Source organism: Salvelinus sp. IW2-2015, linkage group LG27 (genome assembly GCF_002910315.2).
Source record: "Salvelinus sp. IW2-2015 linkage group LG27, ASM291031v2, whole genome shotgun sequence".
Taxonomy (NCBI): domain Eukaryota; kingdom Metazoa; phylum Chordata; class Actinopteri; order Salmoniformes; family Salmonidae; genus Salvelinus; species Salvelinus sp. IW2-2015.
In genome coordinates, this window is record NC_036867.1 from 34,481,233 (window position 1) to 34,505,422 (window position 24,190).

The following is a 24,190-nucleotide window of genomic DNA, read 5'->3' on the forward strand; positions in this document are numbered from 1 at the left end:
ATGACTATTCTGACTTCACAGTGAAGAAATAAAACATCTGATACTGACAAGATCAGATATATGTAACGAATCAATTCAAATCAAAGTTTATTGGTTGCGTAAACAGATGAGCAGATGTTACAGCAGGTGCAGCGAAATGCTTGTGTTATGTGTTTCTAGCTCCTACAGTGCAGTAATACAATATTAATACAATGCARTACCAATATGCAAATAATCCAGAAAGTCCAAAACAAGAATGAATACAAAATATATAGCTTGTGGATGGAAATACCCTCAAATTAAAGCTGACTGTCTGCACTTCAACCTCATAGTCACTGTATATAGTTTGATAGCTGCTGAACACTGTACATCTCTATATTTTTACMTCAAAYGTATCAATTTGACATCAGTTTATGTTGGAAGATGAAACCAAATCATATATGGACGTGGCTGTAAATACTACATCATCATTCTCCATCAGCCAGTCTGCTTCAATTGGACAAAGTGGAACGAGTCGCTCTCATGTGCCACCATTTTGGAATTCTAGTGTATTGCACAATGTGCTGCTGAAATACCTGCGTTGTGTATAACAATATATTCCAGTCATTATCTGAATTTCATTGAGACGCTGTCAGCTGATGAATTCTGTCAAGCAGAGAGGCAGGCGATACGGTATCAGTTGACAAGTCACGTARAGAAGGTGATCTTGTACATTGTTACATGGGGCAAAACAGACAACACCGAGCTACGTTTTGTCAGTAGCCAACTGCTTTCCAATCCCTCTATTTCTGATGATTTGTCCTRTGTACTGTATAAGGATAATGAAAATGTAAGACTGGATTGACTGGATGTGTATGTCAAGGTATAGTCAAGTACTGTAGGGGAAATTATATTTACCATCCACTATTCTTTCTATTCAGCACTTCAAAAATAACAGTTTTCAAATTGCTATTGGATTAAATGGTAGTTAAAATGATCAAATAGCGAGCCTATCATTATCTGATGTCTTGGTGACTAAACAAAATATGCTGATGGTATTTCACAGAACACGTGGATTTTGCATGAATGACTCGTGGGTGAAAGATGTGTGAAAACCCTCATTGCACAATCAAAGGTTCTGAACGTAAAATAAGGGGCATTACAAGTGTTATCAGTTTAGAGTTTTGACTCACTAAACACAAATGTTTTGTTTATAAATGATGTCTGAGTGTTGGAAAAAATTATATAAGGAATTTGAAATGATTTATACTTTTACTTTGGATACTTATTGTATATTTGAGCAATTACATTTACTTTTGATACTTAAGTATATTTACAACCAAATACTTTTAGACTTTTACTCAAGTAGTATTTTACTGGGTGACTTTCACTTTTACTTCAGTCATTTTCTATTAAGGTATCTTTATTTTTTACYCAAGTATGACAATTGGGTACTTTTTCCACCACTGTATACCACTTACTGTACATCTGAAAAATGTGTCAAAGTGATTGAAAGAAACAGAAGCTGGATGGCCTATAACACAGTATTCTGCACCACAATGTGGGTGTGTGRTTKAGTTTAGTTTCATTTATTAGGATCCCCATTAGCTACTGCACACGCAGTAGCTACACTTCCTGGGGTCCACATAAAACCTATAAATAYGTATAAGAATTATACACTGAGTAAACAAAATAGTAAGAACACCTGCTCTTTCCATGACAGACTGACCAGGTGAATCTAGGTRAAAGCTATGATCCCTTATTGATGTCACTTGTTAAATCCACATCAATCACTATAAATAAAGGGGAGGAGATAAGTTAAAGAAGGATTTTTAAGCCTTGAGACGATTGAGACATGGATTGTGTGTGTGTGCCATTCAGAGGGTGAATGGATAAGACAACATGTTAAGTGCCTTTGAACGTTGTATGGTAGTAGGTGCCAGGCGCACCGGTTTGTGTCAAGAACTGCAACGCTGGGTTTTTCCTCGCTCAACAGTTTCCCGTGTATACATGGTCCAGCACCCAAAGGACATACAGCCAACTTGACACTGGGAAGCATTGGAGTCAACCATGGGCCAGCATCCCTGTGGAACGCTTTTGACAGCTTGTAGAGTCCCTGCCCCGACATATTCTGTTCTGAGGGCAAAAGGGGGTGCAACTCAATATTAGGAAGGTGTTCTTAATATTTTGTACACTCAGTGTATATCGGAAAGACACCAAGAGACAACAAAAATACTAATTACACACTATTCATATAGACATATTAACATTCTTATATACAGTACAGGTACGTTTCATCTTTAGAAAGAGGAGCTGTGATACAAGATCCGTTTTGTAAAAGCTAAACTCGCTTTCCGCCTGAGTAACCTCTGGCGGAAGAGCATTCCACGATGACACGGCTCTATGCATGACTGAGTGACGCATGAAATCTGTTTTTGGTTTGGGTACCGTGAAGAAACCCGCGGTGGCGTCTCTGGCGGGGTATGCACGTCTGTTTGAAGTGTACGCAAATAGATGATACTATTGGTTAGGCATTTTTCAACGCACAAATGTTTCTTGAGAAGAATGAAAGAGAAGTAGTCCATTTCCCCTCAACCCTCAGCCATGAAAGACTATCACGCATGTTGTTGATGTGTGGTGATGCCTGTGTGGGATTTTCCAAGCATTTCTCAGCATTCCATTTGAAGGGCTCACAACCACAGAACTGGGTTAGTGCAGTCCCATATCCTAACCGATAGACTGAGAAGCCTAAAAAACCCGAAATCCCTACGTACTGTAGAACATCAATGACATGACACTACTTCTTCATATATGGGTCAGTGAATTAATGAGATTGATGAATGAATAGTTGGCAAACGATCAATATGTGCACGTAAATGGCCTGTAGATATTTCAATATGTCTTGCTATACCTGAGAGCAAAGTAACATTCAAACTCAAAGAGCTGTTGATGGATAGCCATTATTGTTTACTACCAATAAATAAGCAGGATTTAACTACTAAGTATAAAAACCTACTTTCTTCATTGTGGCAGCCGTAGATTACCCTTTAACCAGATAAGATTGAACCTTTCACTTGCTTGGACACATTAGAGGCTGCTTTGTAACCTGATCTGACCGTGAAACCGTAATACTGGCTGCAGAGGAAACGAGGAGGAAATCTGATGCCGTAAGAGCCTCTGAGTAGCTCTGTCCTAAATGGATTTGGGCCAGGCTAGCTGCTATAGTCCTCCTAAAGGAGAAACACACAGACCACCACAATCTGTAGTCTATATGGATGGTAATAAAAACACTTTGAAGATTAACAGATATTTGTATATACCAGTGATGCATTTCAAACTTTGTTACATGGGCTATCTCTGTTTGGTGTTCTATTGCATAGTTGAGTTCTACAACAATGACACATTCTTCTTTATTCATTTTCTTTGTTTTTAATGGTTTAATGACGGCTGGCCCTCATGTGCTCAAGTAAATTGAGTTAAATCTATTTATATCATCCTACTGATGTTTGTTCCCTGACCACACTATCATCTTTTAGTTTCTCTTACGAGGTCCTTGAGTTTGTTACATGGACTGGTCTGTTCCCTTTGTCCTGTGACAAACGTCTTGGTCAAAAGCTCTTATACTGTGAATAAAATGCTCCTTTGTCTCTGGTAGGTCTACAACCGGATGTGGCATTTCCGTAGCTGTGTTCTCTGTGGTGAGTGTTGGGTAATAGCCATGTCCTCTATGGTATGTGAGTAATGCAAACTCCCCTCTTTCCTGCAGCAGGAATGCTGGCTATGCCAGACGCCAGACCCTCCACCGTCTCCACACCCCACCAGGCCCCCAGCCCACCCAGCCCTGCCTACACACTATGATCATACACACCAGATGTAGTAGTGGGTAAACCCAGAGTGTCGTGGGTAAATAGGTAGGTAAATCCTTGTGCAAAAACACTTCTCTGACTTAATGTGGGTTTACGCTTATCACCAAATTAAAAGGTGGTTGTTTACTTCCGTTGACTTGAGTATAGCCCCCCCTCCTCTATATCACTGATTCACAGCCACAGATCAAAGGTCAAATGCCAGCAAAGCCCCTCTCAAACAGAAAATTGGGAAATAGTTAATGTGTGTTCTAGTGTTGCTTTGAAGTAACCTTCTCCTTTTGTACGATCCTAATACTGTAATAACATTGTAAGAACATACATGCAYGGACTTAGTTGCAGTATTGTTAGATAAGTCTAGGGGGAACTGGGAATTGGGAAGTCAGAACATAGGGAAGAGAGTTTGCTTTGCTTTGCTGATTGAGGAATGGACAGACCAAATCTACAGATCACATTTCAGAGGTCCTGGGCCAACTATCTCAGGAATTATAATTGGCAACAAAAACAAGATAGGAAGGAAGTTATTCCTCGATACATCCAAACTAATTTTGACCAGGAATATGGATCGGAGATTTWAAAAATGTTAAGAGTTATGGAATATAGCTGGACTTCTTCTCCCCTCTCCCTGGTGTACAATGACTGACTACTTTCCCTACAGTACAGAAACATAATTTACTTTAAGTTAACTAAATAGAAATGACTCAAGTTAACTTAGTGAATTGAATTTAGCTGCTGAGGCCTAGAAAAGAGATCATCATGTGCCAATCAGAATTCGATTCACACCAAAAGGCAGAGGTTTAAAGAACTACTACTGTTGTGTAGTGTGGATTTACATTGGATACTACACAAGTTCTAAATTGTATGTTCTATCAGAATCTTTCACTTTGCCGGCTCTATTGTTGATCTAGTATTCTGGTACAAGGAACGTTGCTACCAACACAAAGTAGGAAACAGATTGAGTGAGTGGCTGGTTCCTATCAGAAGACAGCTGCTAATGGAATCCAAGCGGCACATGATAGTGTTGTTGTTATGTTTGAAGGGGTGGACTAGGAAAGGAGGGGGGTTTCCACTGGCAGGGCCTTATAAGGTCAACTGTACATGTACAGTCCATGAATAACACACACACACACACACATACAGTATATATATTTACAAAAACATATATGGGGGATTGGAAATGATGCAGACAATTACATTGATAGAAGCCACAATCTATCAGCAAGAGTAAAGCTGATCTACAGGTGTGGCATATGATGTTCTCTTACACTATATATATATATATATATATACAGTATATGCCACACCTGTCAGGTGGATGGATTATCTTGACAAAGGAGAAATGCTCACTAACAGGGGGGTTTTAGGTTATTGTCCTGCTGGAAGGTGAATTCACCACCCAGTGTCTGGTGGAAAACAGACTGAACCAGGTTTTCCTYTAGGATTTTGCCTGTGCTTAGCTCCATTCTGTGTATTTTTTTATCCTGAAAAACTCCCCAGTCCTTAACAATTACAAGCATACCCATAACATGATGCAGCCAACACTATGCTTGAAAATATGGAGAGTGATACTTAGTAATRTGTTGTATTGGATGCCCCAAACATAACACTTTGTATTCAGGACAAAACGTGAATTGCTTTGCCACATTTTTTGCAGTATGACTTTAGTGCCTTGTTGCAAACAGGATGCATGTTTTAGAATATTCTGTACTGGCTTCCTTCTTTTCACTCTGTCAATTAGGTTAGTATTGTGTAGTAACTACAATGTTGTTGATCCATCAGTTTTCTCCTATTACAGCCATTAATTAAACTCTGTAACTGTTTTAAAGTTCCCATTGGCCTCATGGTGAAATCTCTGAGCAGTTTCCTTTCTCTCCGGCAACTGATGCATGTATCTTTGTAGTGACTGTATTGCTGCACCATCCAAAGTGTAATTAAGGCCAGGCACCACAGGCTAATAGGGATTTTTCTTCTTCTTTACTCTCATCAGGTTGAAATTTTACGAGTTGAAAGTATACATAAATACAATATATTATTCTATTACAAGTTGTATTCATTTTTATATTAAAATATGCAATGAGGCAACCCGTCTAAAAATATGCGCTAATTTGCATATTACAAGAATTCGTTTTTCAACACATTGCTTCAAGGCAGAATGTTTTTTTTTTATTGTGATAAGACACTCAATGGTCAGACTTTTACAGATCAGTTTATCAAAATATTGTCATTTCAAAAACACTATTCACATGTATGACGGACGCATATTTTGCACATAAAATGACACTTAAAATCAAAACGACACAAGATATAAAAAAAAGCCTCTGTAAAAGTCTGACTATAAGACCTAAAAAYCTGTGTGTGGAATAATGGGAATGCACGTCCTTTGAACACTGAGAAAAATGAATTGGCGCACCGGGAACATGTCATTTTGAGAAAATGTCCAAAAAAGATAGGCTAATACAATTAAAATGTACTTTCCATAAATATGACAATTTATGTCACATTAATTAAACTCTTATTCATATATCACTTCTAAACTGACAAATAAACATCAAATATACCTTTTACAAATACATTAACACGTTTAATACATTTGTTTCAAGCAATAGAGCATATGCTTTGAATACTGGTCTGTTGGGCAAATATGCAGTTTTGGGCAAATTCTCATATCACTTTGCTCAATTTGTCAAATACAAGGATTTTGTATGGCTGTTGAAATGTGCAGAACATTAACCAGCTATGCCTGTCCCATATGTAAGGTTCTCTTTGAGTTGTTGCTGGTGAAACTTTACTTTCTTGACTGTGTCATGGGACCTGCACCTATGCTTGGCACACTCCATTGAAGCAGCATCAGCTCTCACAACTCCTCTCTGATTGCTCTAGTTGTCACCAAAGTGCTTTCAAGCCACAATTTGTTCATCACATTTGTTAAGTAGTGGCTCCCTCATTGAATGTGGCTACTGCCATACTGGCTGCTGCGTCAATGCGGCTTTTGCCCACAAAGACAGTTTTGGGGCATCGCGACCATATTAGAGTTCAGACATTCATTTGCATTCTGGGTTCCTCTGTGCTACATTCTTTTGAGGACGTTATCATTTGACATCCTATGATATACAGCTACCATTTTCTGTGCAACCTCTCTATTAAAAAATGTATGGCCTCCAAGGTGTTTGTGACAGGGTGGATCTTCACCATTTTCTATGGCTCGCTGGTACCAGCACCAATGCAGACGCCTATCCCGTAGTTGGAAGTGAATCCTCTCTTGTGCCAATTGTCATCGAAGGATACATGAATGTCTATGACGGCATCCTCGTCCTCCTTCAGCAACTCTGCTATGTCTCGCTCTACATCTGTGTATGCTCTTCTAATTAGCTTTACAGCACTCTCCATTGACTGTAGCTCTCTCCGAATCTCTGCAACTAAAGTGGGGGGGAGTACTTATTATGTCTGTCGACATTACAGACATAACTGCAGGACTAAATATCAGCATGTTTACTTATGTAAATATTAGCATATCAGCATGTATTTACTTTATGTAAAGCTAATTTCTCACTAATCACATTAGGCTACAGCCCTATCACACTGTAGGCCTATGTGACAGTCCCATTGTATAGTTATGTTTTCCTATCACCCTGTTTTGTTAACTTTGAATGCATTCGCTGGAGCAAGGAAATACATATTATTTATACACAGCAAGTCACCTGACAATAATGGGCTACTCTCCCTTTTTATTCTCCTGTCATGTCTCTGATATGAGCTGAGAAGCAAGGGAGGAATCCCTAGGACTTTGCTTATTTTCTTTAGAGGTGYATAACCAAGTCCAAGTTCGTGGGTTAGAAGAACCATCCTCACATTTATATCAAATGCCACATCTCCCCTGGAGCACTCCTGCAGCCTGGAGGAAGTGTATACAATCCTCCTAGATGCATCACGATCACCTTCACAGTCTGCACATTCTATCATGACATAATTACATAATCAATGGTTGGTGAAGTCTATGGCGATTTCCAGTCCAGTGTTTAGACACTTAGGGCAAATCAAATCATGTACAAGTTGGTTTATTTGAGACATATGGAATAAAAGCCACTGTTGGCTGTTTGCTGTCTGGTTGATCGCTTCTAGTTGTCATCTTCGTCTCAACGCGCTGCTGCGGGCTACCTCCTTTTCCTCATCTATCTGTACTGCCACTGCCTCGATCGGCGGATCAGGCACATTTTTTATTTCATTCACTGCTTTTCTCGCATTGGCTAACTGAGATAGCCTATTTTTAGTCACATACTGTAGGTATATTCTTCGAGATTTCTAATTTTGTCTCTCTTTACGTTGATTCTTCGCGGGAGATATTTTCAAACGAGGAAGTGCTGCGTGGCACGTGAGGCCTTTTAACCAATCGGGTTTCCGGAAAGGGCCTTTAAATGCCAGTAACCAATCGGATGTCAGGAAATAACTAGCCTTTCAACACGAAGCACTACGTCTACAAACGAAATAGCCATGTATGGATAAGTTAACGATATGCTCCGGAAAACAATCTTTTGAATGATATATGATTCAACATGGAAAGTTTTAAAAATAGCAGTTGAGTTTTACATGAAACATGCTAGCTATCAAGAACGACATTAATGGAGGTGTAGTTGACGGAGTTGGGATAAAATGATACAAAGATACAACTAAAGTATTTATATTATTATTACCGATGCATTTGTACATTTTATGAAAGTATGGAAGTTATAGTTGCAAAATATCCCAAAATCTGAAAATTGACAGGTGGAAGCAAAATCCAAATTTTTGCCTGTGGTGCTTGGCCTTAAAAATTCACCATGCTCAAAGGGATATTCGTTGTCTGCTTTTCTTTTTTTTACCCATCTCCCTGGTCTTTGTGGCTGAATCTGTTTGAAATGCACTGCTCGACTGAGGGACCTTACAGATGATTGTATTTGTGGGTACACAGATAAGGTAGTCATTCACAAATCATGTTMAACTCTATTATCGCACACAGAGTGAGTCCATGAACTGAGCTGCAACTTATTCTATTACTTGTTAAGCAAATGTTTAGTCCTGAACTTATTTAGGCTTGCCATAACAAAGGTGTTGAATACTTATATTGACTGATTACATCTCAGCTTTTTGTTTTTAATTAATTTCAACAAATATAATTCCACTTTGCCATTATGGGGTATTGTGTGTAGGCCAGTGACAAAAACATATATTTTTTAATTCAGCCTGTAACACAACAAAATGTGGAAAAAGTAAAAGGGTATGAATACTTTTTGAAGGCATGTGTATATACACATTTTAACATACATGAATGAGACTGTCTACAACAAAATACCACTGAATGGTACAGATATTGTTGTATATTCAAAGATGCAGTGGTGTAAAGTAACTAAAGTAACATTGAAGTACTACTTAAGTAGTGTTTGGGGGTATCTGTACTTTACTGTATTATTGATATTTTGGACAACTTTTACTTTTACTGCACTTCCTTCCTATAGAAAATATGTATTTTTTTCCTCCCATACATTTTCCCTGAGTCGTTACATTTCAGATGCTTAGGACAGGAAAATTGTCCAATTCACAAGCACTTATCAAGAGAACACATGGTCACCGTCATCCCTGCTGCCTCTGATCTGGTGGACTCACGAAACAAATTATTTTGTTGTAAATGATGACTGCGTGTTGGAGTGTTGGAGTGTGCCCCTGGCTATCTGTAAATAAAAAATTACAAGACAATCATGCCTTCTGATTTATAGTGTTTACTTCTAATTTGATACTTAAGTATATTTAAAACCAGATACTTTTATACATTTACTCAAGTAGTATTTTACTGAGTGACTTTTACTTGAGTCTATTAAGGTATTGTAACTTTACTTTTACTCAAGTATGATAATTGGGTACTTTTTCCTCCACTGCAAAGACGCTTATTGTTGATAAATATCAGGTGCATTCGTAATGGTTTCCTCTAGCCTAGTAAATCATTCAAGGTGGTCTGAGCGCAGTGAGATCTGAGGTGAAATTACCCTCCCATTACAGATTGGACTTTTAGAGTGCACTTTTTAGTGATCATAGATCAGTCTATATTTAGTTTCTACTCCCACCGTCCTTAGGTCTACATCATCACAGGAGCTGGAGGAAATAGCCTACAATAGATCACAATTTCTAACCTATATCCTTCCTATCTCTATCCCTGTCCCTTTTTAAAAACACCCTAGACACCGCCTTGTCTTGAATGTTCATGTTAGTGAGGCACAAACCAATGACATATTACAGTATTTTGCTTATCTAACAGAACCGCCTATCCTTTACATCCTGACCTGTCAATTCTCMTCTCTCGCTTTAACCATTGGACTCCGGGAGGGGGAGGGAGTCAATGGGGGAGGGGGTAAAGAATGTATGGTATGTGTGGGCGTCAACAAAACGCGGGGTATGGGGAACGACAAATTGATACAATGTATTAATTTGCGTATTTACATGTATCTTTCATGGTAGTGACTAGTTATATGTTGATTGTCAAACATTTAAACGTGTTTTGTGTTCAGAATATTAATACTAGCCGTACTCAATATCAAGGTTATTTGATTATATCTTTAAACGCACCTCTATCGTATGCGCAATGGTTTGGTCTGTAGTAGGTGGGACTCAGGAGTGGTCAGCAGGACGTCGTAGATCAATGAACTGAACTGAGTTTTGATGCCTGGGTTGGACGACACTTTGGTGGGATTAAACCATATAACCTACGCAGTGTAGCCTATGTTAGGTAGCCTACAGATGTGACAACGCGACAAGGACATTTGAATCAGGATCGAAAACGGAAATATCGGAGTTTATTTCTAACCCGGTCGATATGCGGATTTTTTCCAAATAAACCCACTGGCTTTTAATAAACGGGTCTGCATGTAGCTGACTTTTTTGGGGAAACAAGCTTTTTATCTCGGAATAACTGGAATAGACTATCCAGGATGATCTTTGCAAATACTGCCAACCCGTTGAAGAGCACATATCGGAAGCAGGTAGGCCAAAAAAGCCCTGGCTGGGATGGTCCAAAACGGTGCCATAAGTCCCTTGAACGCATCCAATTCGAATGTGCGTACGGCCCAGCTGTCTTATCACCTCAGTTAACACGGTCACGAGAAGCGACAGTCGTTATTATAGTGTTATAACACCGCTCACCTACAGTCAGGTTGCAAAGTGATGTAGTGTGACTGTCCGTAGCTCGCTACACTACATTTTGGTCAAGTATGTTCTGTGCATTAGTGTCCATTTTATATTATCGGCTTTGTCCTTGAATTAGCATTACAGAATAGCCTATCTAGCAGCTTTTATTGTATTAGGCCCTAATGGCTTATAACAACTATCATCCAAATAGATTGATTCCCTAAATAGGATAACATTTTTAACGTTCAGATACGCACCGAATTGCTCATTCAGAAGGTAACTAACTGATGGACCTATATGATGTATGATATAATTACTCATTCATTTACTGGAGGACAGAGGACAGAGGGAGAGAGAGAGAGAGAGACCCTCCGTATGGTCCAGGTAACCCAGGTTAGGCCTATTGCTATAATAACATTGCTATAATGTTCACAAGAAGAATCACCTTATACACTGAACATACACCGTTTTATTTCCCCAGCTTTTCAAATGTAGGCCTACGATATTCTATCTCTACATCCCCAAGTCTTGGAGGAGAAATACATTATTTCTTCAGCATGTTTTTAATGAAAATAGGCCGCGCAGGTCACACAAATGTATGGCATTTAAATTGTAGTTCAAATGTCCCATTTGTTCGATTCCTTGTAGGATTGAATAGAATAGCAATAGAACAGAGTAATAAAGAATAGAATAGTTATGATGATGCATAGCTACAGAAGGCACTGCAGGCCTACTACATCTTAGATTCCTTGTTGGTATTGTTAGAATAGAACATGCTCTGTATAGGCCGACTAGTGATACAGTAGGCCCTGCTCCACCACCTGAGTAAGTTCGGCCCGGTAGGCCTTCTAGTGAGTGGCGTGCTCAGCTTCTGCCTAATGTGGGTCAGTGTGCTGGAGTGAGCATGGGTGTTCATGCATCTATAATGAGCCTTTTCAGGTGTAGCTACTTATGCAGTGGTTCTGTACCACTACTCTGTTGTAGTTCACCACTGATTCAGCCGTCTAGTCCACAAGATGGAGGTGATTGCGATTTGTAGCTATATCCGCCCTGAATGATTCCAATAGGCCCAATAATCAGGTAGTCACCTAAATGAGTTGGTTCTTCAGTCCTTCTTTACCACTCCACACTGTAGTTCACCACTGATTCCAACCTGGACTCAGGGGTAGACATAGTACATGTAAATCCGGGACACCCCAATTAGTATGATATGTTACGTTTCGTATGGTGTGTATTCATTTGTGGATGTCCGTCTTCCATGTCGTATGATATGTTACTAATTACAATTCGTATGATATGTTMCGAATTGCAAATAGTACAATATGTTCCGAATTGCAATTGTTATGATATGTTCCGAATTTCCAGAACTTATGGTATGTTCCGAATTCCAACTTGTTGTGGCTAACGTTAGCTAGGTGGCTAATGCTAGCTAGGCTAGGAGTTAGGGTTAAGGTTAGGAGTTAGGTTAAAGAGTTAAGGTTAGCTAACATCCTAAGTAGTTGCAAAGTAGCTAAAAAGTAGTAAGTAGTTGCAAAGTTGCTAATTAGCTAAAATGCACAAGTTGTCCGTGATGAAATTCGAACACGCAACCTTTGGGATGCTAGACGTACACGTTATACGCCCGATGCAGAAATCGTCGTGCCATTTCCTGATTGTTAAAAATCTAATAGTTAGCCCAATTTCAGTTTGTGACAAAATAAACTAGTATAGTGTAGAGAATCATTGTGCCATCTAAACCGCTGTGAAGTATTTTCCATAAGCAAATATATTGTTGTTTCAGCTGTTTGAAGCTGGTGTACAAAACCGAAAGTAAAAGACGCAAAAACAATACTTAAGAATGAGAATCATAGAAAACAGATCTACTGCTTCTTAGACTTGCGTTCAAGTAGAATGATAGATCTATAACTCACATTTCTATGTGAATTTGGTCGTGTCGCCCAAAAAGTGACAAATTGCCACTTTAAGTAACCTTCTGTCTTATGTAACCATACCAAACTTAACCTATGCTAATTTCAGTGCTCCCGATTTATGTTTACTAAATCAAATCACATTTTATTTGTCACATGCGCCGAATACAACCTTACCGTGAAATGCTTACTTACGAGCTTACTTACAAGCCCTTAACCAACAATGCAGTTCAAGAAATAGAGTTAAGAAAATATTTACTAAATAAACTAAAGTAATAAAATAAAATAACAATAATGAGGCTATATACAGGAGTTACCAGTACCAAGTCAATGTGCGAGGGTGCAGGTTAGTCGAAGTAATTTGTACATGTAGGTAGAGGTAAAGTGACTATGCATAGATAATTAACAGCGAGTAGCAGCAGTATAGAAACAAAGGGAGGTGTCAATGTAAATAGTCCAGATGGCCATTTGATTAATTGTTCAGCAGTYTTACAGTATGGCTTGGGGGTAGAAGCTGTTAAGGAGCCTTTTGGACGGAGACTTTACACTCCGGTACCGCTTGCCGTGCAGTAGCAGAGAGAACATTGTGACTTGGGTGACTGGAGTCTTTGACAATTTTTTGTGTCTTCCTCTGACACCGCCTAGTATATAGGTCCTGGATGGCAGGAAGCTTAGCCCCAGTGATGTACTATGTTACGTCTAGTCTATGAGACCAGGCTGCTGATTCAACCATCTAGTCCACAAGATGGAGGTGATTGTATGTAGATTCTGTCGGTAGGCTTAGTATATCTCCACCCGTAAAGATATCCATGGGCATAATCATCTGTTGTTTATCTGAATTAGTTATGCAACGGTTCTTCCTTCTTCGCTTCGTCAAAGATTCTAGTCCACAAGATGGAGGTGATTATGTGTGCATTCTGTGGGTAGGCTTAAGATATCTCCATCCTAAACGATACCAGTAGTCCTAGCCCTAATTCAATGTGGTGGCCATCTTAATGTAATTTAGCTCACCATTTTGTTTTGGGAAATATGTTTTCAAATGGTGGAAGGCAGAACATGTTTTTTCTTAATTCACAGATGAATTGGTCTGCCGCATGCCATTCTAGATTTTCCTAGAGGGGCTTCTGCGGGGTTGGAGCTATTTTAATGAGTAAGAGGAAGGAAATGCTTTGCAGAGGAGGGCTCTGGTTTGCCTCAGAGAATGTGTGGTAGGTTCCCACTGACACACCAGACCAGACTGTAGTACTAGGAAGGAACCGTGATGGAAGGAGTGTAGACAGCACCCCACGCAAGAATGTCACCAGGGAAATAGCCTAGCGGCAGGTAGGCTAGTGGTTAGAGCATTGGGCCAGTAACCAAAAGGTTGTTAGTTTGAATCCCTGACCTGAAAGTGTGACAAGTCTGTTATTGTTCCTTTGAGCAAGGCACTTAACCCTAATTGCTGTGAATAATGGGGGAGTTGGGATATGCAAAAAACACATTTCACACATATAAAGACAACATAAGCACCCATTATTATTATAGCCTATAGTGCATTCTGCAATGCATAGAACTAGGGTGAGGATTTGTTCCTGACCATGTGACTAGGAAAAACTCCTACCCCTATTCATCTCATTATATTTCACTGCCGACATTCTGGAGCTTGGTGAAATGGAAAAACTCCATGCTAGAAAATTCTAGAAAGAACAGTAGTGCTGAATGTCTTTTCACAGGCATAATGGGACCCATGTCGTCCAAAAAAGTTAGACTTTTAAATCATCTGTCCAATAGGACATTCTTCCCAGAGTCTTGATGATCATCCAGGTGCTTTTTGGCAAACTTGAGTCAACTTTTTGGATGAGATGGGTCCAATTATCGCTGGTGAAAACCAAACACTGCATTCCACAGTAAGAACCTCATACCAACGGTCAAGCATGGTGGTTGTCGTGTGATGGTTTGGGAATGCTTTGCTGCCTCAGGACCTGGACAACTTGCCTTAATAGAAGGAACCATGAATTCTGAACCACGAATGCTCTGCATCAGAGAATTCTACAGGAGAATGTCAGGCCATCCGTCTGTAAGCTGAAACTGTAGTGCAGCTGGGTCATGCAGCAAGACAATGATCCAAAACACACCCTCAAGTCTACATGAAAATGGTTAAAAACACATTTGAAGTTTTGGAATGGCCTAGTCAAAGTCCAAACCTTATCCCAAATTGAGATGTATGGCAGGACTTGAAACGAGCAGTTCATGCTTGAAAACCCACATATCCTTGAGTTAAAGCAGTTCTGCATGAAAGAGTGGGCCAAACTTCCTCCACAGCGATGTGAGAGACAGATCGACAACTATAGGAAGCATTTGGTTGCATTCATTGCAGCTAAAAGTGGCACAACCAGTTATTGAGTGTAAGGGGCAATTACCTTTTCACACAGGAGAATTATTGGGTGTTGCATACTGCAACTTTGTTAAATAAATAAATAAAATAAATATCTATATATTTCGTTATTTGTAAAACCAGGTTCCCTTTATCTAATATTAGGTTTTGGTTGAAGATCTGATAACATTTAGTATCAAAAATATACAAAAATAGAGAAAATCAGAAAGGGGGCACATACTTTTTCATGGCACCGTGTATATATATAACACTGAACAAAAAATATAAACGCAACATGTAAAATTTTGGTTCCATTTATCATGAGCTGAAATAAAAGATCCCAGGAATGTTCCATACGCACAAAAATCAAATTTCTCAAAAATGTTTGTGTTTACATCACTGTTAGTGAGCATTTCTCCTTTGCAAAGATAATCCATCGATCTGACAGGTGTGGCATATCAAGAAGCTAATTAAATAGCATGATCATTACACAGGTGCACCTTGTAATTTTGTCACACAACAACATGCTAAAAATGGCTCAAGTTCTGAGGGAGCGTGCAGTTGGCATGCTGACTGTAAGACCAGAGCTGTTGCCAGAGAATTGAATGTTCATTTCTCTACCATATGCCGCCTCCAATGTCATTTTAGAGAATTTTGCAGTACATCCAACCGGCCTCACAACCGCCGACCACATGTAACGACGCCAGCCCAGGGCCTCCATATCCGACTTCTTCACCTGCGGGATCGACTGAGACCAGCCATCCAGACAGCTGCTGAAACTGTGGGTTTTCACAATTGAAGAATTTCTGCACAAACTGTCAGAAACCGTCTCAGGGAAGCTCATCTGCATGCTCATCGTTCTCACCAGGGTCTTGACCTAAATGCAGTTTAGCATCGTAACCAATGGCCACTGGCACGCTGGAGAAGTGTGCTCTTCACAGATGAATAGCTGATGCACTAGCTCAACAGATTACACAATCTCACTACTACTGTCAGTTGTAGCAGGGCCGAATAGCGTGACTGGTGCTGTCAACTACTATATGCTCTCCAGTGGTGTAAAGAACTTAAGTAAAAATACGTTAAAGTACTACTTAAGTAGTTATACTTAACTAGTAATATTTTTGACTACTTTTACTTCACTACATTCCTAAAGAAAATAATGTACTTTTTACACAATACATTTTCCCTGTCACCCAAAAGTACTCGTTACATTTTGGATGCTTAGCAGTACAGGAAAATGGTCCATTCACACACTTATCAAGAGAACATCCTTGGTCACCCCTACTGCCTCTGATCTGGCGGACTCACTAAACACACACATTTTTAAAACAAGAAAATTGGGCTGTCTGGTTTTGCTTAATATAAGACATTTGAAATGATTTACTATTGACACTTAAGTATATTTCAGCAATTACATTTACTTTTTGATACTTAAGTATATTTAAAACCAAATACATGTAGACTTTTACTCAAGTAGTATTTTACAGGGTGACTTTCACTTATACTTGAGTCATTTTCTATGAAGGTATCTTTACTTTTACTCAAGTATGACAATTGGGTACTTTTCTCACCACTGATGCCCTGGAGTTAGTGTTGGAGCTACAATGATATGCATTGACCTAATATGTGACTGTGTGTAACTCACAGTGGTAAGTGTGGGCATGAGTCAAATAATGCACACACATACAACCTTGTTATCTTCCTGCTGCACTCACACATTATATCACAATACACATTAGAATGTCATCATGGTTTGGATGTCCAAAAACAGATGGGAAATTACGCGATAAGATGGCATAGACTGTTCTTGAAAAAACACATCATGATGGGTTTATAGTCTATGTGAAATAGAATCTCAGTCTCACGTCACCAGCTAAGAATGGCACGCGAGCCTGTCATGTCATAAGCTTCGGTTGATTCGGTTACGCTATAGACTAGCTTGGGGGGGGGGGGCACTGTTTTGCCTCGCGTGTCAGGAAGCGGAAGCTAGGTATATAGCTGAGCCTTGTTGACAGTCTGTGCTCAGTGTGCCGTGGGTCTTATCAGCTACCTGCGTCTCACCTCGAGTAAAAGCATGAAAAACATCATGATACTGTGTACGTTTCCTAGATTCCCAGATGTATTTTCTGGGTGTGGCACAAAGGCCACTGGAGGCCATGTTTCATATTTCCGTAGGCAAGGGACACCAGTTTGTCTCTGTGTGTGTTTGTGTGTCTGTGTACGTGAGGGTGTGTGTGTCGGTGTACGTGAGGGTGTGCGTTGTCTGTGTGTCTGTGTACGTGAGGGTGTGTGTGTGTGTGTGTGTGTGTGTCTTTGTCCGCGTGCATATATGTGTGTGTTTTTGCCTGCTTACCGGTGTGTGTGTTAAGTCAGTGGCATTGTGTGTACCCGATGTCCTCTCTTGTCTCTCTCCTGTGTAAATACCATATAACTACAAATGTGTCTGAGTTGAAACTCGTCTCTAGTCTGTCCAGGATTTCCTTTTCTTTCCTGGTTGAGGCACAGACACCGCTGTTAACGGAGGACAACAGAGTGACCGTGTGTTTACTGTGTACCTGACAGTGTCTTGTCTCTTCCTTGCAGTCGTACCCCATGGCCCCAGCCAGCCCCAGCACGGTGAGCACCAGCAGCAACAGCAGCACCACAGGATGGGACCAGCTCAGCAAAACGAACCTGTACATCCGCGGCCTGCCTCCAGCAACCACTGACCTGGACCTGGTCAAGCTCTGCCAGCCGTGAGTACTGCTCAGTACACACACACACACTCGTAGGCATACATACATGTGTATAAACATGAAAGCACGCGCACACACACTCACTCACTCACTCACTCACTCACTCACTCACTCACACACACACACACACACACACACACTCGTAGGCATACACACGTGTATAAACATGAACATGAAAGCGCGTTCGCGCACACACACACACATTTTGAACCAGAATCGTTACCACATTGACTTCTGGGAATGATGCCTTGCCTGAATGTGCAGTTTGACTAATTCCTACAATGTATGTCTGTCACCTTGTCGCACCTCCTCCCTCTCTCTCTCTCTCGCTCTCTCTCTCTTTCCGTATCTCTTTTATGCACACACACGCATGCACGCGCACGCACACACACACACACACACCACACACACACACACACACACACACACACACAACACACACACACACACACACACACACACCACACCACACTCACACTCAACACTCATAAGCCATGTACAAACATGAAAGCATACACACACACACCACAGACAACACACACACACACACAAGTCTACACAAGCACTGATTGACTGACACACGTTATTATGATGAATTAGAACAGCTTGTTCCAGCTATATATGCCAATACCATATTCATGTGGACCACGCATGAACCAAGCATAGAGGCCACTAGCTAGCACCCCTCCAACCAACTAAACCATGGGGACTGTGTTTACATGATACTGTATCTGTAGAGACGAGAGATTAGGGAACGTGACTGTTTTCTACAGTATTGGGATTGGTGAATGCAGCAATTGTCATGTTTGGTTGGGTTTGTCTCTGTGCGCCTCTGGCCTCCGCTGGACCACAAGCATATGGAGCGAAGCATTCAACCATGTTACCAGGGGCAACAGCCGCTGTTGCTGTGTTGTTTGCTTGTGTTTTGCTCCCAACGGTGGTGGCCTGCTCGCCGGCACAAAGCAGGAATGAAAGAGCCTTTCATTGCAACCAGGCTAATGTTAGCCAAGCGTTTAGTTCAACCAAAGCATGATGCACGTCCTTAAAATACCAGTTCCGCAAAACGGCTTGACATCCTTTCAACTCGGGTATTTCTGTCTGAGTCTGAGCATAGTTTATGACACAGGCTGTTTTTCAAGTACTGTAACATGGAGTGTTGACATGAACAAATAGTTAGGCTATGCTAGGCATCTATTGTTTTCTCTTTGGACTAACGTCAGGCTGCTCTTTGACATAATGTAGGCTGTTGTAGCAATGTTTGTTGTCTCTTTATATATCTACATCCCACCACACATATTTGACATATTATGGATGTTTGTAGCTAGGTTCCTGTGTGGGGAGTCAATTTGTTATTTTTTACACTGCCCAAAGCTTTCAGATTTCTATACATATATTTGTATGCTACTGTGTAAATACTGCAATGTGTGATCGCAATGGATTGCGTTAAAACCTCTTGTCTTTAGTCTGTTGTAATTATTGACGTCATTCAGTGACTCGGCAGAAGTGCCTTTTAGTATGCCAGTTAGCATGGGGGTTTAATTCGGTTAAAGACACAATGTGGTTAAAGACACAATGAGGAATTGATTCTCTTAAATGAGTCTACTGAAATAACATGGTGTGCTGTGTGGTCATAAGGCTTAATATGTTCCCTCCAAGCCTCACCACCCGGGTTGCCTCACCCGGGTTAAATGGCTGCCTTCTTCTCAGCGATGATGTCATGCGTTCTTGTGCAAGCCTAGCGTTCTGACTYCCGGCCCTTGTTGTAGAAGTTTAGCAGTAGAGCGACACTCTGTCTGTGATATAGGGCATACAGTATTTTTTTAATGAATTCATATATTTGAAGCTAAAATGAACCCCCCCCCCGAATGTGGTTGAAATGGCGTAACTACAACCATAAGTTGGGTTGTAAACTGATTGTATTGACATCATTTCAACCAGCTTTAACCATTGAGCCTTCATAACACATACTGTACCAAATAGAAGAGGATCGGTAGATTGAAAACATAGTTTGACCTTTAAAACAATAATGTATGCATATGTAGTGATAATCAATACAGTTAAAGGATAAGAGAGCAACATCCTGTTATTAACATTTGATTCTTCTTTTTTGTTCATATAATACGGCAAGATCGTATCGGCAAAGGCTATCCTCGATAAAACAACCACAAATGTAAAGGTCAGTATCACGTATTCTAATATTTAATCTCCTTTTCCTCAATTTATCCGAAACAAATGATACTTTTTACGGGTTGTCAGATAGTAATCACACACTGGTATGCTACTAAGCAAATGCATTTGCATGTAACGTAAAGCAAACTAATATTACGTTGTAGTACTGTAAATGACGGTTGTTCTGTGCTCTCCAACTCCAGGTATGGGTTTGTGGACTTTGACAGCCCTGCATCAGCCCAAAGACGGTCCATGCCTAAAGGACAGTGGGATACAGCCCAGCATGGCTAAGGTGAGAGGAACCTGTGTTCTTCTGTTAGCAGAAACAACAGACTGTCTGTCTCGTAGCAAAGCAACTACTAATTAACGTGCTCTGCGATAGGATACTCCTGGTTAGCATTTTTATGCTATGTTATGAGTTAGCATGTTATGCTAATGTTCCATTCATGTCTTTGTTTTGTAAATTACAATGACAGATTATTTGGAGCAGTGACTGTGCGTGTGCATTTAACTGTGTGTGTGTGTGTGTGTGTGTGTGTGTGTGTGTGTTGTGTGTGTGTGTGTGTGTGTGTGTGTGTGTGTGTGTGTGTGTGGTGTGTGTGTGTGGTGCGTGTGGTGCGTGTGGTGTGTGTTGTGTGGTGTGCAATGTACATGTACATGCATTTGTGTGTATGTGTGTGTGTGTGTATGTTTGTGTCTTGTGTGTAAAGCAGAGCAGCAGAGTCAGTCACATGACCCCAGCTGACTGGCTGGCTGTTCAGGCGGTGACCCCATTCACGTTCTCAAATGAAGCCAGATGTCCTCCCTTCCCTCTCCCGCTCGCTGCCAAAAAACAGTCGGTCCACATGCACGCACAGAACAGGACGGACAGATTTCTGCTGCTATGCAAATATTATGACTGTCTCGTGGCACACAGCAACTACTAATTAATGTGCTCTGGTTAGGATACTCCCAGGTAGAATTTCATGCTGTGTTATGAGTTAGCATGCTATGCTAACGTTCCATGTCCAATTACTGATGTTATGCTTATTAGTTTGAATACTTCTTTGGTGAAATAGGGTGGTCTTTTTTTTCAGCCTCAACCTATGATTTGAACAACTCCTCTTCTACAGTGGTGGAAAAAGTCCCCAATTGTCATACTTGAGTAAAAAATAAAGATACCTTAATAGAAAATGACTGAAGTAAAAGTGAATGTCACCCGGTAAAATTCTACTTTAGTAAAAGTATAAACGAATTTGGTTTAAAATATACGTATGTATCAAAAATAAATGTAATTGCTAAAATATACTTAAGTATCAAAAGTAAAAGTACAAGTATAAGTCATTTCAAATTCCTTATATTAAGCATACCAGACGGCACCATTTTCTTGTTTTCTTAAATTTACGGATAGTCAGGGGCACACTCCAACATTCAGACATAATTTACAAACAAAGCATGTGTGTTTAATGAGTCCACCAGGTTCAGAGGCAGATGGGATGTTTTGTTGATAAGTGTGTGAATTTGACCATTTCCCTGTCCTGCTAAGCATTCAAAATGTACTTTTGGGTGTCAAGGAAAATGTACGGAGTAAAAAGTACAATATTTTTTATATAAGTACTTTAACACTGCTCTCCTCCTCCCAGTTTCACCGGTTTCACTTTTCCATATATATTTCTCTCCGTCAGCGCATTTCTGCTATCTCTCTTTCTCTCTCTCAGGGGACCTGTGTCTAGCTAGCTCCTGTATTTCTGCCGAGGCCAGCAGAACACAGTGTGCCTGTATGGTAGCTGCATAACTGTACTGCTTAGCTGTTGAGCTCGTAATGGTATAGATGGGAGAACTGAACCAGGTGTTAAATCTATAGAGAGGATGCGTAGAAAATAGAAAAAGAGACCAGTCGCCATAATGAGAAAATCAAGGGCCATAGAAACTCAAGTCCTTGATAACGCATTTACAGAGTTGTTGACTGAAGACCCCTCATGACCTGGACGTGACCGTCACTAAGGCAACACACAACCCTAGCTGACTCATGTTCAGTTGTGTTCTTTTGTTGTTGTTATGGCTTGGATATCCTGGCTTGGATATCATCACAGACTCAAATCGTGTCAACGCATCGTTTTAATCAGAGTGAAATGTCCATGTGGTTGTCCCACGAGTGCTATTGTGGTTTAAGTTGGTGTTGCCGTCCAAATTACCGTAGATTCTTTTGGAGGGAAAGGATCCTGATACCTCTCGGTTCATTTCTCTGTCCCTCTCTCTAAGCAGCAACAGGAGCAGGACCCCACCAACCTGTACATCTCCAACCTGCCTGTGTCTGTAGACGAGCAGGAGCTGGAGGGGCTGCTGAGGCCTTTTGGACAGGTCATCTCCACCCGCGTCCTCAGAGACTACAGCGGGGCCAGCAGAGGSGTCGGCTTCGCCAGGTGAGAACATCTCAATGCTCAGTAACAGTTTGACGGAGGACCATGTCGGTAACTCAAAGGGTTGTGGGTTCAAATCCTGCTACTTTTTCTCATTTGGGTCCCATTGATTCATGTGTGACTTATGTCTACTATTCTCAGGATGGAGTCCAAGGAGATGTGTAACTCAGTCATAGCCCACTTCAATGGGAAGTTTATCAAGACGGCGCCTGGAACTATGGGTAAGGTCTATTTTCTTTTATTCTCTCGCATGCTTTGGGCTGCGATGCTCACTTTTTGGTTTCGCTAATGGTGAGGATGATGTGTTTTTTCCCTCTCCAGCTCCCTCTGAGCCCCTGCTGTGTAAGTTTGCCGATGGTCAGAGGAAGAGGCACAGCCACAGTCCMTACATCCCCAGCGGTCGGACATGGCCCAGAGAGGGAGACCTCAGACTTGTAAGTGCCTCTCTGTCCGTCCCATCTGTCTGGATGTCTCTGTGGGYGGAGCTACAACTGCACGTTTTCTCTCCCTGCCAGACTAATAAAGGCCATTTTAAGAATAAAATGCATGACCTCATTTCTAGTGTTGACTGACTTGCCCAGGGCCCAGTGTTAATCCTATCCTGAGAGACCAGTTCATTAGAGCAGGGTTTCATTAACTTTTTCACTCGGGTCCCCCTTCCAGCATTCGGGACCCCCCCCCACCGGCAGTTGAGCACACACACCTTGTCTATTTCTATGGGCACAAGAACTGTTCATGACTAGTGGAGTAAAGTACTTAAGTAAAAAATACTTTAAAGTGCTACTTAAGTAGTTTTTTGGGGTATCTGTAGTTTACTATTATTATTTTTGACAACTACTTTTACTTCACTACATTCCTAAAGAAAATAATGTACTTATTACTCCATACATTTTCCCTGACACCCAAAAGTACTCGTTACATTTCGAATGCTTAGCATGACAGTAAAATGGTCAAATTCACGCACTTATCAAGAGAACATCCCTGGTCATCCCTACTGCGTCTGATCTGGCGGACTCAATAAACACACATGCTTCGTTGGAGTGTTAGAGTGTTAGAGTGTTGGAGTGTTGGAGTGTTGGAGTGTTGGAGTGTTGGAGTGTTGGAGTGTTGGAGTGTTGGAGTGTTAGAGTGTTGGAGTGTTAGAGTGTTAGAGTGTTGGAGTGTTGGAGTGTTAGAGTGTTGGAGTGTTAGAGTGTTAGAGTGTTGGAGTGTGCCCCTAGCTATCCAAAAACTATAAAAGGGTGCTGTCCGGTTTGCTTAATAAAAGGAATTTGAAAATATTTATACTTTTACTTTTGTACTTAAGTATATTTGAGCAATTACATTTACTATTGATACTAGTATATTTAAAACCAAATACTTTTGGACTTTTACTCAAGTAGTATTTTACTGGGTGACTTTTACTTTTACTTGAGTCATTTTCTATGAAGGTATCTTTACTTTTACTCAAGTATCACTATTGGGTACTTTTTCCACCTCTTCTTGGTGGACTGCATTTTGCAGGTTTAAAGCTTATTTCCTGCAGTTCTACACAATTCTACCGGTGCCCCCCCCCCTGCCGACCCCAGGGGGGCACGCCCCACAGTTTAAGGAACCACTGCATAGCCCATTACAGATCATGGTACTGATTTAATGGTTGGTATTGTGATGCTAATGT

At 40.7% G+C, this 24,190-nt stretch overlaps 1 pseudogene; it reads left to right on the forward strand.

Annotated features, from left to right (window-relative positions):
• The first annotated feature begins 10,394 nt into the window (after positions 1-10,394).
• Positions 10,395-24,190, forward strand: part of LOC111953304 (RNA-binding motif, single-stranded-interacting protein 1-like) — a 23,585-nt pseudogene continuing 9,789 nt past the window's right edge.